Consider the following 15991-nt stretch of genomic DNA (forward strand, 5'->3'; position numbering starts at 1 on the left):
TCGCATTAGCTTGCTAAGGCACGACCTTTTGTCTTTTGCAAAGTTTGTTTAAATTTCACGTTAGAGTACAGCAAATCTAACTGTGAAATTGTGAATGAAGTAATAATATTGTGTCGACGAAAAAGTAGCTCGGTATATAGTTTATAACTATGAGGTTAATGGCCAGCAGTCTAGGTACATTTAGATGATAAGTGCTTCACATTGTAGTTAGCCTTTAATGTTACTTTGCTTTAGACATCAAAGGGTTTATTCATATTTTGCTTTGATGCAGGTTTTACTAGGTTTCAGAGGAAGTGCTACTTGCAGCATGCATGCACAATGCAGTTGGTTTTTTCTCACCATTTCCCAATGGGAACGTAGAATGAGGTCACTGCCAGCTGACAGTTTCTTTAGAGTGCTCTGGGATTTTGCTCTTGAAGAATGCGCGTATTTCTTGTTGTTATTGTACAGACTTGGAACTAGGGAATTTACACAGCAGAAATGAAATTGAATCTTGCCTTTGATATAATACAAAAATAATACTAAAGATACTAACAGGCCGGGAAAAATGCATATTCCCATATTTCAGCCTATACCAAACTTGGGCATGATATACAAGTGGCTAATTTTCTCTTTCAGAAAAGTTGCTAGATTATAGGCTAATACTGTTATGAAATAGTAATGTTTCCACATGTTGGTGGAGTGGTATTACCCTAGAGCAAAAACCATTGGGAGACAAGATACTTATCTGTTTTAGTGCCACATTTTCTCAACCACTTTTTACCATTATTTATCTTTGGTTGGCTATTGCCCTTACTTGACAGTGGTTGTACTTTTATGGCATTTCCATGCTGTGATGCAATAGTAGTACAGCACTTCTCAAAATGTGCAGTATATTAAGTCCCCTTTAAGAGGCATGGAACTAATATTCTTTAGTCTATTCTGGCTTCGTTGGCTATGTTGCTGCAAACTGCTGGCCTCTTGCAGTGATTTTTAAAATTGTGTACACAAGGAGATTGACAGTGAGAAGCCCATAGATCAAACTTAATCATAAAAGGTGTTAACTGAGTGCCGCCATTAGTGATGGCAGTGGTACTGGCCAAAATCCTATTCTTAGGCCTTCATAATGAGCCAGCCTGAGAAGCATTCCCCTGGCAGATGGCACAGTGGAGCCTTCCATGCCCTCACACACCCTTCCATCCTTCCCACCTCTGCGCCCAGCCACGGCCACCTGCTCCAACTTCTCACCATATATGATTAGGTCATTCCGATACGCAGGAAATCCCTGGAATAACATACCGAAAAATAACCTGGGACAACAAGGTTATTCCCTATTTTGGGGTCTAAACTTGGAATGCCCATAGAGCGGTGGGGAGAGGTACTGGCTGGAGTCAGGATTTCCAGCCCTGATATCTTCTCCTCTAAATTTCACGCACCTCATATTAAGGCCGTTAGTATTTTGCGAAAATGAGGGAAACTTTTCCGAATTTACCAGAAAAGTAAATAAGTGACACAGAAGAAATAGTTCTTTCTTGCAAAAGTGATGAAAAAATAAAAATTTTGCCAAAAATCTACCTTTATCTGTATACCTATATTTATGCCTATAACTAGCTTTCTGTAGACAGACAGATGGATGGATGGATGGAGTCCAATTGAATGCTTGTTGCTGAAACGCATCAGTTGCTGCTTGTCATAGTCAAATGGGGTTGTCATCAATAAACCAGCAAGTTTTGCCAAATCAAGAGTTGTCTTTCCTTCTGTTTAGACAGAACAAGGGAACCCTTAAGGTATAGCATAGGGACCTTGGGCATTACATATTGTAGAGAACATTGGTCCCTATATGGAAGTAATGAACGCAGAGCACAATGATCATACACTTAATAAGTCGTATGTCTACTGTCCGTCCGGACAGGCTTTCAATTTTTTATTTAAGTATTAAGTTTATGCGTTTCTCGGTAATGTCAAGCGGGCACAGCCGTGACCTTCAACATACAAGAGACAACAACAAAAAGATGTGAAAAGCAGGGGATCTGTCTGTACACTTGTGTTTCAGTGAGTCAGACTTAGGATATTTACATAAACCGCACCATTGCATCATTCAGTAATTATTTAGGACGTTTGCATATGGGGTTAAAGGTCGACGTTTCGATGCCTTTCTAAAATGCAGACATCATCATCAGGACATTACATGACATTATTGTTGTCAAGGTTAAAATTCCACATTTAGTGGTGACATTTCTTTGCTGGAAGAATTAGCGGTACCGAGAGGGTTACTGCGCTATGACAGAAAATCTTAGAAATGACCGGAATTCAATTACGCGGTGTACGCGAGCGTCCGTATTCAATGATACGTTGGCAGCGCAATGGCTTATTTTAGATGCAGCTCAGCGATGCCACGGGTCTGGCGTTCTGATATCTTCTCCTCTAAATTTCACGCACCTCATATTAAGGCCGTTAGTATTTTGCGAAAATGAGGGAAACTTTTCCGAATTTACCAGAAAAGTAATTAAGTGACACAGAAGAAATAGTTCTTTCTTGCAAAAGTGATGAAAAAATAAAAATTTTGCCAAAAATCTACCTTTATCTGTATACCTATATTTATGCCTATAACTAGCTTTCTGTAGACAGACAGATGGATGGATGGATGGAGTCCAATTGAATGCTTGTTGCTGAAACGCATCAGTTGCTGCTTGTCATAGTCAAATGGGGTTGTCATCAATAAACCAGCAAGTTTTGCCAAATCAAGAGTTGTCTTTCCTTCTGTATGCCTTCTTTTGGAGGCCGTAACACTGGGTTGGAATTTATCCGGTCATATCAGTGCCTCTGGAAGGCCAGTAGTGTTGATGTAGAGCCTGTTATGTTTTAGGGTCATTTTTGAATCGCCATGTCAGTAGTGTGTGCGTTCATTCATGATAATAACGATGTATCCTAACTTTTAGACCCAACCCTGTACATGATTGGTGCTGGCTATCTAGTCTGGTTTTGTGACATTTCCTACTTGAACAGCAGCGGCTATCTACTGCAAGCACTGGACAGCCATCACATAAAACATTTGAATAATTAATAACAATTAATGATAACAAAAACAATCACAATGCCACTGCTCTTGCTTCCGTTACTTGAATTTCGACTAATAATAACAGTTATGGTTTATAATGTCTCGTATTCGAGTTTTTGCTCTGACTAAACATTGTGGTGAATACTAATATTTGTTTCCTCTTTGGGGCTTTTCCCTTTGCAGTTTACACACCGAGCAGCTTAACCTCTTCGAGGCTCATGACGAGCTGAGCTCATCATGAGCCACGGCGCTCCGGTGCTCATGACGAGCTCAGCTCGTCATGAGCCGTGGAAGGCTCAGGTGCGGGGAGAATTCACCTCCTGTGCTTGGCGTTCCACGGGAGGTAATACACCTGTGACGAGCTGAGCTCGTCATGAGCACAGGAGCGCCGTGCCTCATGAGCATGCGGGTGCTGTGCGCGCCCCCCTCCCCCCCAGCACAGCGGGGGAATAACCCCCGTAGCGAAGGGGTTAAATATGCAGAACAAGTAGTATTGGGGTGCTTTGAGTGGATTTATTTATTTTATTTATTTTAAAGATTTTATATAGGGCTGGCTAGACCCGGAGGTACCAGAGCGCTTTACATGAGTATCAGATCATAGTTACAAGTTACATCAATTACAAAGTTATTAGAGCATGGCAACATAGTTACTTGTAAGGTCGAGATAAACAATAAGCACAAATACATAAGGGGAAAAGCAGGCAAGGGGAGAGATTCAGGGGAGGGAGTAGGAGCAGGGGAAGTAGACAGATAATGAAGGCGGGAAAGAGGAGGGGAGGGTGAGAGACACTGCATGGAAAGAGGAGGGAAAGGGCGACTGGGGCACAAACCGGTAGACGAGTCAAAGCAATGTCCAAAGTCCAGTAAGCTGTGATCCCAGGGGAAGTGGCATCACTTCCCTATTTCTGTTGCGAGAGGTGAATGGTCCCAAGAGATTTGGGGTTCATACTGGTTACCAGGGGTGGTGATGCTTGTTACCTAGTCAAGCACCTGGTGCTTTCTATGATCTGTGTTGTACCTGTTGAGTTGACAATAGAGGGAATAGTGCTAAAACGCTGTCCATAAAGAGTAACAAAGTATGTCCCCTGTGTGCATATCACTCTAGTGTAGCTTAATTTAAGTTAAACGTCTCCTATTTTTTAAAGTACTATAGAAGCAGGCCTTTGCCATGGAACATGTTTGTAGGAGCCTTACTCTTGTTTTCACCAATTAAGGCAGTCCTCTAAGCACATATGCATTTTTGTGCACATAGTTGTATCAAATCATTATTTAGGTAAAAAAATAATTCTACTTGTATATTTTCTAAGGCATGATATGAGATTGAGCATGTCAGATAAGGTGAGGGCAAGTTCTAGGAGTGACGTCTCTAAAAAGTTGATTTGGGGAATAATAGAACCCTCCAGTAGCCTCTGGGCCAGCACTGTGGTTCAGGTACAAAAAGCTGCCCCACCAGGCACCACACCTGAACTGGAGTTCTGTGAGGACTATAGCGGGCTCAACTCAGTTACAAAAACAGATGCTTAACCCATTTCCTGGGGCTGATTGACCGGTTACGGGCTGCCCAGCACTTGAGTACCTTTGATCTTCCATAAGGGTACTGACAGGTCACCCTAACAGAAGGTGACAAGGAGAGGCCAGCCTTCTCCAGTCGAGGAGGCCACTACCAATCTTGTGTGATGCCCTTTTGAATAAAACATGCCCCTGCCACCTTCAAGAGGTCGATGAACCAGGTTCTTGCTGGTATGGAGCCAATCTGGATGGCATAGCTGTCTTCAGTAGCAGTGACGCCTTTTTCACCGCCAGAAAGTGTTTCAGGCTCTGCAACAGGCAGGCCTGACTATCAAGGCCAGTAAGTGCCAGATAAGGCAGGGGTCTGTGGTGTACTTGGGACACCTGGTGGGCAGGGTTAACGTGCAGCCCCTCCAGGCCAAGATAGAGACTATCATGGCCTGGGAGCCCCCTAAAACACAAACTGAGGTCAGAACATTCTTGGACCTCACTGGGTACTACAGGAGATATGGCACCATTATTGCTCTCTTGACAGAGCTAACTTCTAAGAAACAGCCCAGAAATGTGATTCGGGCAGAGGCATGCCAAAAAGCATTTGACTCTCCGAAGCAGGACATGTGCACAGCCCCAGTGCTCAGGGCCCCTGACTTCTCCAAGGAGTTTACCGTTCAAACAGATGTCTCAGAACATGGCATAGGGGTCATTTTATCACAGCTCAATGAAGAGGGCCTGGGCCAACCTGTAGCCTTCATCTCCGGGAGTTTACTCCCCAGGGAACAAAGATGGAGTGCTACAGGAACTGAAGCTTTTACTGTGGTCTGGGCACTGAAGAAGTTGAGGCCATAGCTGTTTTGGTACTTACTTCCTAATTCAGACTGACCACAGGTTTCTCATGTGGTTCATGCAAATGAAGGATGAAAATCAAAAACTGTTGAGGTGGTCCATCCCCCTACGTGGTATGAACTTCAGGGTGGAACACAGACCAGGGATAGACCACATCAATGCTGATGGTCTATCCATGTTCTTCCGCCTTAGTGAGGAGACCTCTCTAGGGGGTGGGTAGATCTCACCACTTTCAGTTGGGTGGGACAAGTGTTAGACCTGTCACCTTTAAGGTGACCTTCCAATAAACTTTTTGCCTGCTTACCTCCTCTTTTTGCTGTATCTTTTTGTTGGCCTTAGGACTCTTAGCACTTTACCATTGCTGACCAGTGCTAAAGGGCATGCGCGTCTGCCCTAAACTTGGTAACATCCGTGTATACACAGCTGACATATGTAGTTTACTTGTAAATCCCTTGTAAAGTTGTATGACATATGCCCAGGGCCTGTAATCTAAATGCTATTTGTGGACCTTCTGTTTTAAACAACAAGGGAACCCATTCGGTTATCCAGGGACCGTGGGTAGCTATACTTTATAAACAACAGTGGTCCCAAAGACTATGTAGATATAGATTTGTCAGATAAAATACAGTCCACAATAGGAGCTATATTGGCCACTGTCCAGCCGGACAGGGTATTTTTTATTTTTCAATGAAATATATAGTGGGATAGTGAAAGGCACAATCCTGTACCGTTTTGTGAACAAACCAAAAGGGGTTTTCAGGCAAGAGAGAGCATAGTTGGCCACTTGTAATTCAGTAGGGTTTGTAAGTAGTGCCAAGCAAGTGTTAGACACAGCATAAATCAAACAGAATAGTTAGGCTGTGAAAACACTTTAAACAAGTCGACGTTTCGATCCCTTATGCTCAATATTACGGGATCATCATCAGGACTAACAATCCATACATTTGCTTGCCTGGTATATACATTTTAACATTCAGCCGCCTGTTAGGGAGAAAACATAAAAAATGATAAAGAAATGAAAGAAAAATAAAAAAGAGAGAGAGAGGGGCGTTACCCACTGTGTTCAACTCTGAAAATAACTGACACTGCACTGTATTCGGAACCGACTTAACGTGCCTGAAAATTTTGTGCAAAAAATGTCTTTAGCCTTGACTCACGCCGATAGTGAGGTGGGTGTCATGTGTATTGAAAAATAGTAAAATAGTAAAAATCTTCTTTCAAATACTTTAGATGGTTAATTAATTATCATCCTAAAAACACTCAACGGGCTTTAGGTATATCTAGCGGTTTAAATGCGTGTTCTTCAATCACGGGCATTCGTATCTACTCATGCACCATGCACGTTCGTGCGCATTCATTCCGTGCATATCCGGGAGGGCGCTTACCCAATGAGGGTCGGAGGGGTTCAGGGATAAAATTATAAAAGTGGACACTGCTTTAGGTTGTTACCTAAGAAATGAGGAGAGATACCAATCAATAAAAATTGGCCGGTAAATAGTTACACCACTTGCAATTAGTTCGCGGTTTCAGCAATTACCTGGTAAATACAGGTTAACGTATGCGGTCCGCCTCGTTTTCAATTTGATAAGATATGTCTGCAGGATAGAGGACTGGATTCAGTAACAGGTTGAATAGAGTGGCTCAAAAGTAATGGCTCCAGATTGAAGGGCTTACCTTGAGGGAAAAATTGGCGCGTATGGTCCAATGATGGCTCGAAATCGAGTCTGTAAAAGATACTCCGTTTTAGTCTACTATTGTGCAAGGGCGAGCAGAACGGCAAGGTTCTGTTGGCTGTTTGGCTTACCTTGGGAGGAGTAGTCCTCCTCGGTGTCCGTTAACCCTGGGTGCTCTGTAGAATCACAGTCACTCTGAAACACGGGAGGGAACGCCTGATAAGCGTGACCCATGGGAAAGGGAGGAAGGACTAAGCGCGCATGGGCGCCATCTTGGAGTGGGGTTTTGTATTAAGTCATTGCCAAGGAGTTCTTACTGGGGAATATACAGGGTAGTTCGAGTCTCACGGTGCAACGGTGATGTGCTGTGATAAAGTACGGCGGCGCAGTGACAATATACAATACAATGGCGGCGCAGTGCTAGTGTGACTGTGACTGTCATTAAAATCATACACAAAATAATTACAGTTATGTACAGAATGTTAATTTACATATGCATGTTCAAGGAGAAAAGCGGAAAAGGTCCAGTCTCTCAGTGTTATTTGCAAAGTTTTTAGTTCCATTTAGAAATGTTCAAAGTAATTTAGCCTGATCCTTTCTTATAAAAGTGTGGTCCAATCCTCAGCTCGATTTAGACCATCACGAATAGTGTTGAAGTGGATCATGATTTTCAACTCTTCTCTGTTCAGCATTTGCGCAAGGTTTCCGCCTCTCAGTGGCGGTTTGACAACTTTCAAAATTGTCCACTTGATGTCATTTTCATTGTGGCCAGCTTCATTGTAGTGGTCCACCAATGGGGCATTGGCTGTCCGGCACCTGATTCTGCTTCGATGTTGGCAGATGCGGGTCTTTGCTTTCTGCGTAGTTTGCCCTATATACATCTTTGGGCACGGACATTCGATGGCGTAAATCACATTATGTGTGTTACAATTTGAAAATGAGCGTCTCACATACGTGATACTATTGTGTGTGAAATCTATGCCCTCCACCGTGAAGTTGCAGACGTTACAACAACCACACTTGGCATGTCCTGTGATTGGGGGCAGCCCCCACAGTGATTCAATGGTGGGATTCTGCATAGGGGGTGGTAATGCAGCTCGCACAAGGTGATCTTTTAGATTTTTACTCTTTTTGAAAGCAAATAATGGCGTTTGAATGTTCAGGGTGCCTACATTTAGCGTTGACCAGTGTTTAAGAACTGACTTCCTGACTTTATTAGAAATTGTTGAGAAAGTTGTTACACATGCGATTATCTCTTTATGGGTTTTGTCTTTTGGTGATAGTAAGACTTCCCTCGGGCAGTACCAAGCTCGTTTCAAGGATTGTTTTATTATCCTTTTTGGGTAGCCTCTGTCTTTTAATTTGTTTGAGAGGATTGAGGATTCTCTAAAATAATCTTCTTTACAGGAGCAATTTCTCCTGATCCTCAAAAATTGCGAATAAGGTAACGCATCCCTCAGGGCCCTGGGGTGGTTACTTTTATAACTTAAGAGGGTGTTTCTCTCGGTCGGCTTTCTGAACAATCTTGTGAGAAGCTTGCCGTCTGAGTGGTAAATAGTGAGGTCTAGGAAGGGTATAGATTCCTTATTCCACACTAGCGTGAACGTTAGGCCACAGCAGTTATTATTGAGCCAGTGGAGGAACTGAGTGAGTATTTCAACTGGAGAGTTCCAAATAAGGAAAATGTTGTCTATATACCTCCTCCACACTCTGATCCCAGAGTGGAAGGGGTTAGAATCTGACAGGATGGATCCAGTCTCAAGTTGGTCCATAAACAGTATAGCTAGATTTGGAGCAAAAATAGCCCCCATGCTGGTCCCCTTAATTTGCTGATAGTAGGTATCACCGAAGATACACAAGGATTCACAAAACCCCCCAGGTCGACCCATTGTTTCGGCGTGTGGTTCAGTTTTAGAGCCTTTAGGAACATACGTGGATTTTTTCATTAAAGAATTTGTGCAATCGACTAGTTGCTATGTAAGAGACAGTATGCAAATGATTAATCTAGTAGAAAATCTTGATTTTGATCCCCATCGTGAGACCTTATGTACAATGGATGTGGAATCATTGTATACTAATATTCCACAAGTTACAGCATTACTGACCATCCAGAAGATTCTAGACACACGACCACGTCCCCACAGAGTACCCACCCTGTTTATTTTGCAGTTGTTGGAACTTTGCCTCACTAGGAATTTTTTCCTGTTTGATGATACCTACTATCAGCAAATTAAGGGGACCAGCATGGGGGCTATTTTTCAGAAAGCCGACTGAGAGAAACACCCTCTTAAGTTATAAAAGTAACCACCCCAGGGCCCTGAGGGATGCGTTACCTTATTCGCAATTTTTGAGGATCAGGAGAAATTGCTCCTGTAAAGAAGATTATTTTAGAGAATCCTCAATCCTCTCAAACAAATTAAAAGACAGAGGCTACCCAAAAAGGATAATAAAACAATCCTTGAAACGAGCTTGGTACTGCCCGAGGGAAGTCTTACTATCACCAAAAGACAAAACCCATAAAGAGATAATCGCATGTGTAACAACTTTCTCAACAATTTCTAATAAAGTCAGGAAGTCAGTTCTTAAACACTGGTCAACACTAAATGTAGGCACCCTGAACATTCAAACGCCATTATTTGCTTTCAAAAAGAGTAAAAATCTAAAAGATCACCTTGTGCGAGCTGCATTACCACCCCCTATGCAGAATCCCACCATTGAATCACTGTGGGGGCTGCCCCCAATCACAGGACATGCCAAGTGTGGTTGTTGTAACGTCTGCGACTTCACGGTGGAGGGCATAGATTTCACACACGATAGTATCACGTATGTGAGACGCTCATTTTCAAATTGTAACACACATAATGTGATTTACGCCATCGAATGTCCGTGCCCAAAGATGTATATAGGGCAAACTACGCAGAAAGCAAAGACCCGCATCTGCCAACATCGAAGCAGAATCAGGTGCCGGACAGCCAATGCCCCATTGGTGGACCACTACAATGAAGCTGGCCACAATGAAAATGACATCAAGTGGACAATTTTGAAAGTTGTCAAACCGCCACTGAGAGGCGGAAACCTTGCGCAAATGCTGAACAGAGAAGAGTTGAAAATCATGATCCACTTCAACACTATTCGTGATGGTCTAAATCGAGCTGAGGATTGGACCACACTTTTATAAGAAAGGATCAGGCTAAAATACTTTGAACATTTCTAAATGGAACTAAAAACTTTGCAAATAACACTGAGAGACTGGACCTTTTCCGCTTTTCTCCTTGAACATGCATATGTAAATTAACATTCTGTACATAACTGTAATTATTTTGTGTATGATTTTAATGACAGTCACAGTCACACTAGCACTGCGCCGCCATTGTATTGTATATTGTCACTGCGCCGCCGTACTTTATCACAGCACATCACCGTTGCACCGTGAGACTCGAACTACCCTGTATATTCCCCAGTAAGAACTCCTTGGCAATGACTTAATACAAAACCCCACTCCAAGATGGCGCCCATGCGCGCTTAGTCCTTCCTCCCTTTCCCATGGGTCACGCTTATCAGGCGTTCCCTCCCGTGTTTCAGAGTGACTGTGATTCTACAGAGCACCCAGGGTTAACGGACACCGAGGAGGACTACTCCTCCCAAGGTAAGCCAAACAGCCAACAGAACCTTGCCGTTCTGCTCGCCCTTGCACAATAGTAGACTAAAACGGAGTATCTTTTACAGACTCGATTTCGAGCCATCATTGGACCATACGCGCCAATTTTTCCCTCAAGGTAAGCCCTTCAATCTGTAGCCATTACTTTTGAGCCACTCTATTCAACCTGTTACTGAATCCAGTCCTCTATCCTGCAGACATATCTTATCAAATTGAAAACGAGGCGGACCGCATACGTTAACCTGTATTTACCAGGTAATTGCTGAAACCGCGAACTAATTGCAAGTGGTGTAACTATTTACCGGCCAATTTTTATTGATTGGTATCTCTCCTCATTTCTTAGGTAACAACCTAAAGCAGTGTCCACTTTTATAATTTTATCCCTGAACCCCTCCGACCCTCATTGGGTAAGCGCCCTCCCGGATATGCACGGAATGAATGCGCACGAACGTGCATGGTGCATGAGTAGATACGAATGCCCGTGATTGAAGAACACGCATTTAAACCGCTAGATATACCTAAAGCCCGTTGAGTGTTTTTAGGATGATAATTAATTAACCATCTAAAGTATTTGAAAGAAGATTTTTACTATTTTACTATTTTTCAATACACATGTCACCCACCTCACTATCGGCGTGAGTCAAGGCTAAAGACATTTTTTGCACAAAATTTTCAGGCACGTTAAGTCGGTTCCGAATACAGTGCAGTGTCAGTTATTTTCAGAGTTGAACACAGTGGGTAACGCCCCTCTCTCTCTCTTTTTTATTTTTCTTTCATTTCTTTATCATTTTTTATGTTTTCTCCCTAACAGGCGGCTGAATGTTAAAATGTATATACCAGGCAAGCAAATGTATGGATTGTTAGTCCTGATGATGATCCCGTAATATTAAGCATAAGGGATCGAAACGTCGACTTGTTTAAAGTGTTTTCACAGCCTAACTATTCTGTTTGATTTATGCTGTGTCTAACACTTGCTTGGCACTACTTACAAACCCTACTGAATTACAAGTGGCCAACTATGCTCTCTCTTGCCTGAAAACCCCTTTTGGTTTGTTCACAAAACGGTACAGGATTGTGCCTTTCACTATCCCACTATATATTTCATTGAAAAATAAAAAATACCCTGTCCGGCTGGACAGTGGCCAATATAGCTCCTATTGTGGACTGTATTTTATCTGACAAATCTATATCTACATAGTCTTTGGGACCACTGTTGTTTATAAAAAATGTGTGGACCTTCAGCACTGGTTTTGCCACCCACACAAGTGGCCTTTCAAACCTGTTATATGCCTTCCATTGCAAGACCTGTGTATGCAGTTTACTGCCACTTCAATCTGGCATTCAAAACAACTTGCCAAATCTTAAACACCCATTTTATTACACATAAGTGACCTCTAAGGTAGGCCCCAAGTAGCTCCCAGGGTACTGTGTAACTAATAGTTAGGACATGTATTTTTAAGTTTTATATGTCCTGGTAGTGACAAACAGCTAAATTCATTTTTTACTACTGTGAGGTCTACTCGTCCCATAGGCTAGCATTGGGTATTCCATAAAACTCTTTTTAAGCTGTAATACCTGATCAGAAAGGAATAGCTGCATCATGTCTTATATCTTTGGAATTGTAATGACAAATCCTCCTTAGAGGTAACGTAGGAGTTAATATTACTATTTTAGGTCTGCCACTTTTAGAAAGAGCATTTTTCTGCTCTTACTGTTCTGTGTGCCTTGCTGCCTGTCTGCAATATACATATGGGGTGGGTGACAGCTACACTTTGTGCATTCCCTCTAGACTGCCACAAACACTGGAAGGGTGGGTGTAACATAGATCTTATCTGCATTCATCTACATTCTGTCTGATAGATCTTCGTGGGCAGGAAGACAGAGGGGAAGCTGACCCTTAACCCTGAATAGTCAGTGTACTGTTACCCACAAAAAGGGCTGATTACCCCCCACTGGTAGTCTGGAGTGAGGCTGGGAAAAAGGGGGACCTCTGCACTTCAAGGGGCCAGCTTCGAAGTCACTGCTACTTCAAAGGCACAATTGGGTATAAGTACTGGGACTCTGACCCTACCAAGACAGTACACTACTGGACCTGTGAAGAAATCTGCTAGGAATAAAGGCTGATGTGCTACAAGGATTGCCACTCTTCTTGACTGCTGCTTTGGAAGAACTGCTTTTCTTCTTTGTTGTGCTGCTCTGCTGCCTGATGAACTCTGCCCTGCTAAGGACAAGGACTGGACTCATCCCACTTGAACACAGAGTGACTCCAAGGGCTTGGAGGCTTGCCCCTATTCTGAAGTCCCAAGGCCTTCAAAGACTTCCTTCAACCCGGCCACAGCATCTCGATTCTGCCATCTTTGAGCCCTGCCCTGCCAAGTAGTGCCAATCCAGTCGTGGGCACTTGAAAAGTGATTTCTGCTGTCCAGGACCATCAAAATTGACACAGTGACGACTTTGGACTGATCGGGACCAATGCATTGCCCTTCGACACTGATGCAGGAACCGATCTATGACATTGCTTCAACAGACACAGTGCCTGCATCGTGAATGGGTTCGTCGACAAAATCTTCATCGCCTGCGCAGATCGGAACCGACGGATCGAGTCTTTGACATCAAAACTTGCTCCATTCAAGGTACTTTTTCAGTGGGACTTGTATGAGTCCTGTAGCCGGCCTGCCCTCCATTGCGATCGGCCTGAACTTTGGATTTACCCCGGTTCAGCACGACCTCAGGTAACTCCTAAGCACTTTTTACTTCTAAGCTATTCTTTTGGATTTTTTCTTTAAAAATTCATACCTCTGATTCTGCTTATCGTATTTTTGCCGTTTTGGTCGCTTTATTCACAAAAATATAATCTATTTTTCTAACCCTATGTGCAGTATTTTTGTGTTGTATTCATTGTATAATTGTATGTTGCACAAATACTTTACACATTGCCTCTTTAGATAAGCCTGACTACACAGCTTGTCTTTTAGTGTGTATCTAACTTACCCTGACTAGAGTGTTGGTTCCTTCTTGGACAGGGTGCAATACTCTAGCAACCAGAAACATGCACATGCTGCCAGTGACGTAACGAAACCTGAAGGCCCCCCTGAAAAGTACATAGAGGAGGGCTCCCCCACGCTGCCGACCAAGTCAGGAGCTCTCAGCATCCGCCCGTGCACAGTGCCAGAGGGGGGCCCCTGGAGCTCGCCCACCCGCACCTCTGGGTCTGCGAGGGCTATTGTTACACCTCTGTGTGCTGCAATATTGATAGCTATGACGCTGTGTGAAAGTATCAAATACGAAATGTGCATGCTCACAGAAAGCAACCTTGATTTACACACAATTGTAATAAAGTAGGTGTTAGGGCCCTATACACAACATTTTCTTTTGGGAAGAACTACTTGCCGAATATGGCTTATCTGTTTCTAACTAAAACTCATGTCTCTAGCATAAACCTTAAAACTAGATACAAGAGCTCTGGACGTGTCCCTGCGGATGGCATTTGAGCACAGTCATAGGTGACTAGCCAAGCAGAACCTTTCCTGCTGAATACAAGCATTGCACCTTTTTACTGTCCTCAGAATGAAAAAAAAAGAGCTGCCGATAATTAGATTCTAACATTAATAGATATCACAACTGAAAAGAAAGGGCGCACAGATAATTTGCTTGTGAAAGAAGAACGACCCAGCCAAGGGAAAGCTCCTGCTCTGATTTTATTTGACAATGCTCAAGCGTAAAGAACCGTAACACTTAAGTAAATAGATTCTGTTTGCATTCCTTGTGTGTGCAACCATATGGCAAACAGTATCGCAAGAGTTTCTGAAATACGCTTGAAATAAATTGGCAACTTGATTGCAGTGCAGGATTAAAACATTTTTTATATTTCTGTGTGCTGTACAAATCGAGGAGAACAATTGCTGACTTAAAAAAAGTTTTCAATCAAAAAGGCAGCACACCACTGTTGGACCTGGCCCTTTTTGACAGGTTCACCCCGAAACTCTTTGCTTTTGCCTAGCCTGTTTCTGGAACCTGGTGTTGGTGATTTTAGGCCTCTGCACACTTTTTCACTGTGGTACAGAGTAAAGTGTGTGAGCTCTCTGTGTATGTGTGGTGAGTGACCTGCCCTCCCATAGGAATGCATGGGGAATCTGTGTGACCATGGTAGTTCCTGATGTGTGGGGAGTGCAGGGTCGAGTTTGGTATGTGCGAACTCGTGAGATTGAATGCTGCGTAATGATGCATGTGGCATGAATGTGTCTAGTGTGGAAGTGCCACTTCTAGACATGGGTGTGCGTGTGTATTGAATCTGCTGGCACGTGATTGGCTGGCGCCTGGCTCCAGCCAAGGCCTGGGCCTGCTTGTGGATTGACTGTCTGGTTTGAGGGTGACAGGGGCTGGGGAGCCCCCAGGAGGTTGTCTGAGTCAGCCCTTGGTTGAATGACTGCATCTGCAACTAGAGTGGTGGGAGGTGATAGCACCTGGGATTGAATAGGGCTGTGCCTGCCTGCCACAATGCTGGCTCCACCTCCTGCTGGGCGGCTGTAGCATCTGCCCCTCACACTGAAAGGAGTTCCCTATAACCAGTTGTAGCTGGTTCTCACATTGCCTGCACCCTGCTAGACAAATGATTTTATGGTATAAAAAGAGGCTGTGTCCCCTTACAAAATGTTCTTGTTCCCAACTTGAATCCTGCCAGGGGCGTGCTGCTGCTTGGGCCCAGGGGAAGGCTTGCCTCCCTGGGCCCTGCCCAGTCCCTGGACTACTGCAGCCCCTGGACCCCTGAAGGACTTTGTGGAAGACTTTTGGGGCACTAGCGCATGAGGAGCGCTTTACTTGTACCTTTGCTGGACTGGTGACCTTTGGTTGCCTATAGCACTGGGAGCGCTTTATTTTCCCCTTCTAGCGCTTGAGGGCGCTTTTTCTGGACCTTTAGCGCTGGGGAGCGCTGTGAATTGCCTTTAGCACTTGGGAGCGCTTTATTTGACTTATTACGCTTTTCACTGCCGCTGCACGGGGCCTACAATCATCAGAGTCCTTGGCCGGGGATCGCGGAGAAAGATCGAAGCATCTGCGCTCCCATTGGTGGAGAGCGACGAGCCCCCTCAGTGACGCCGCACTGGGATTGGCCCCAGCCCCGCCGCGTCATCGGCAGAGCCGCGCAGCGATTGGCTGAGGCGTCAGCGTCGTCGGAGGCTCGTCCCGGGAGCCGCACTGCCATTGGCTGACTCCCAGGTGTCTGCAGAGGCTCGCTGTGAGAGCCCCGACCAGAGATATGCTGAGAGCCCC

This window comes from Lissotriton helveticus, chromosome 8, assembly GCF_964261635.1.
Source record: "Lissotriton helveticus chromosome 8, aLisHel1.1, whole genome shotgun sequence".
Classification (NCBI taxonomy): Eukaryota; Metazoa; Chordata; class Amphibia; order Caudata; family Salamandridae; genus Lissotriton; species Lissotriton helveticus.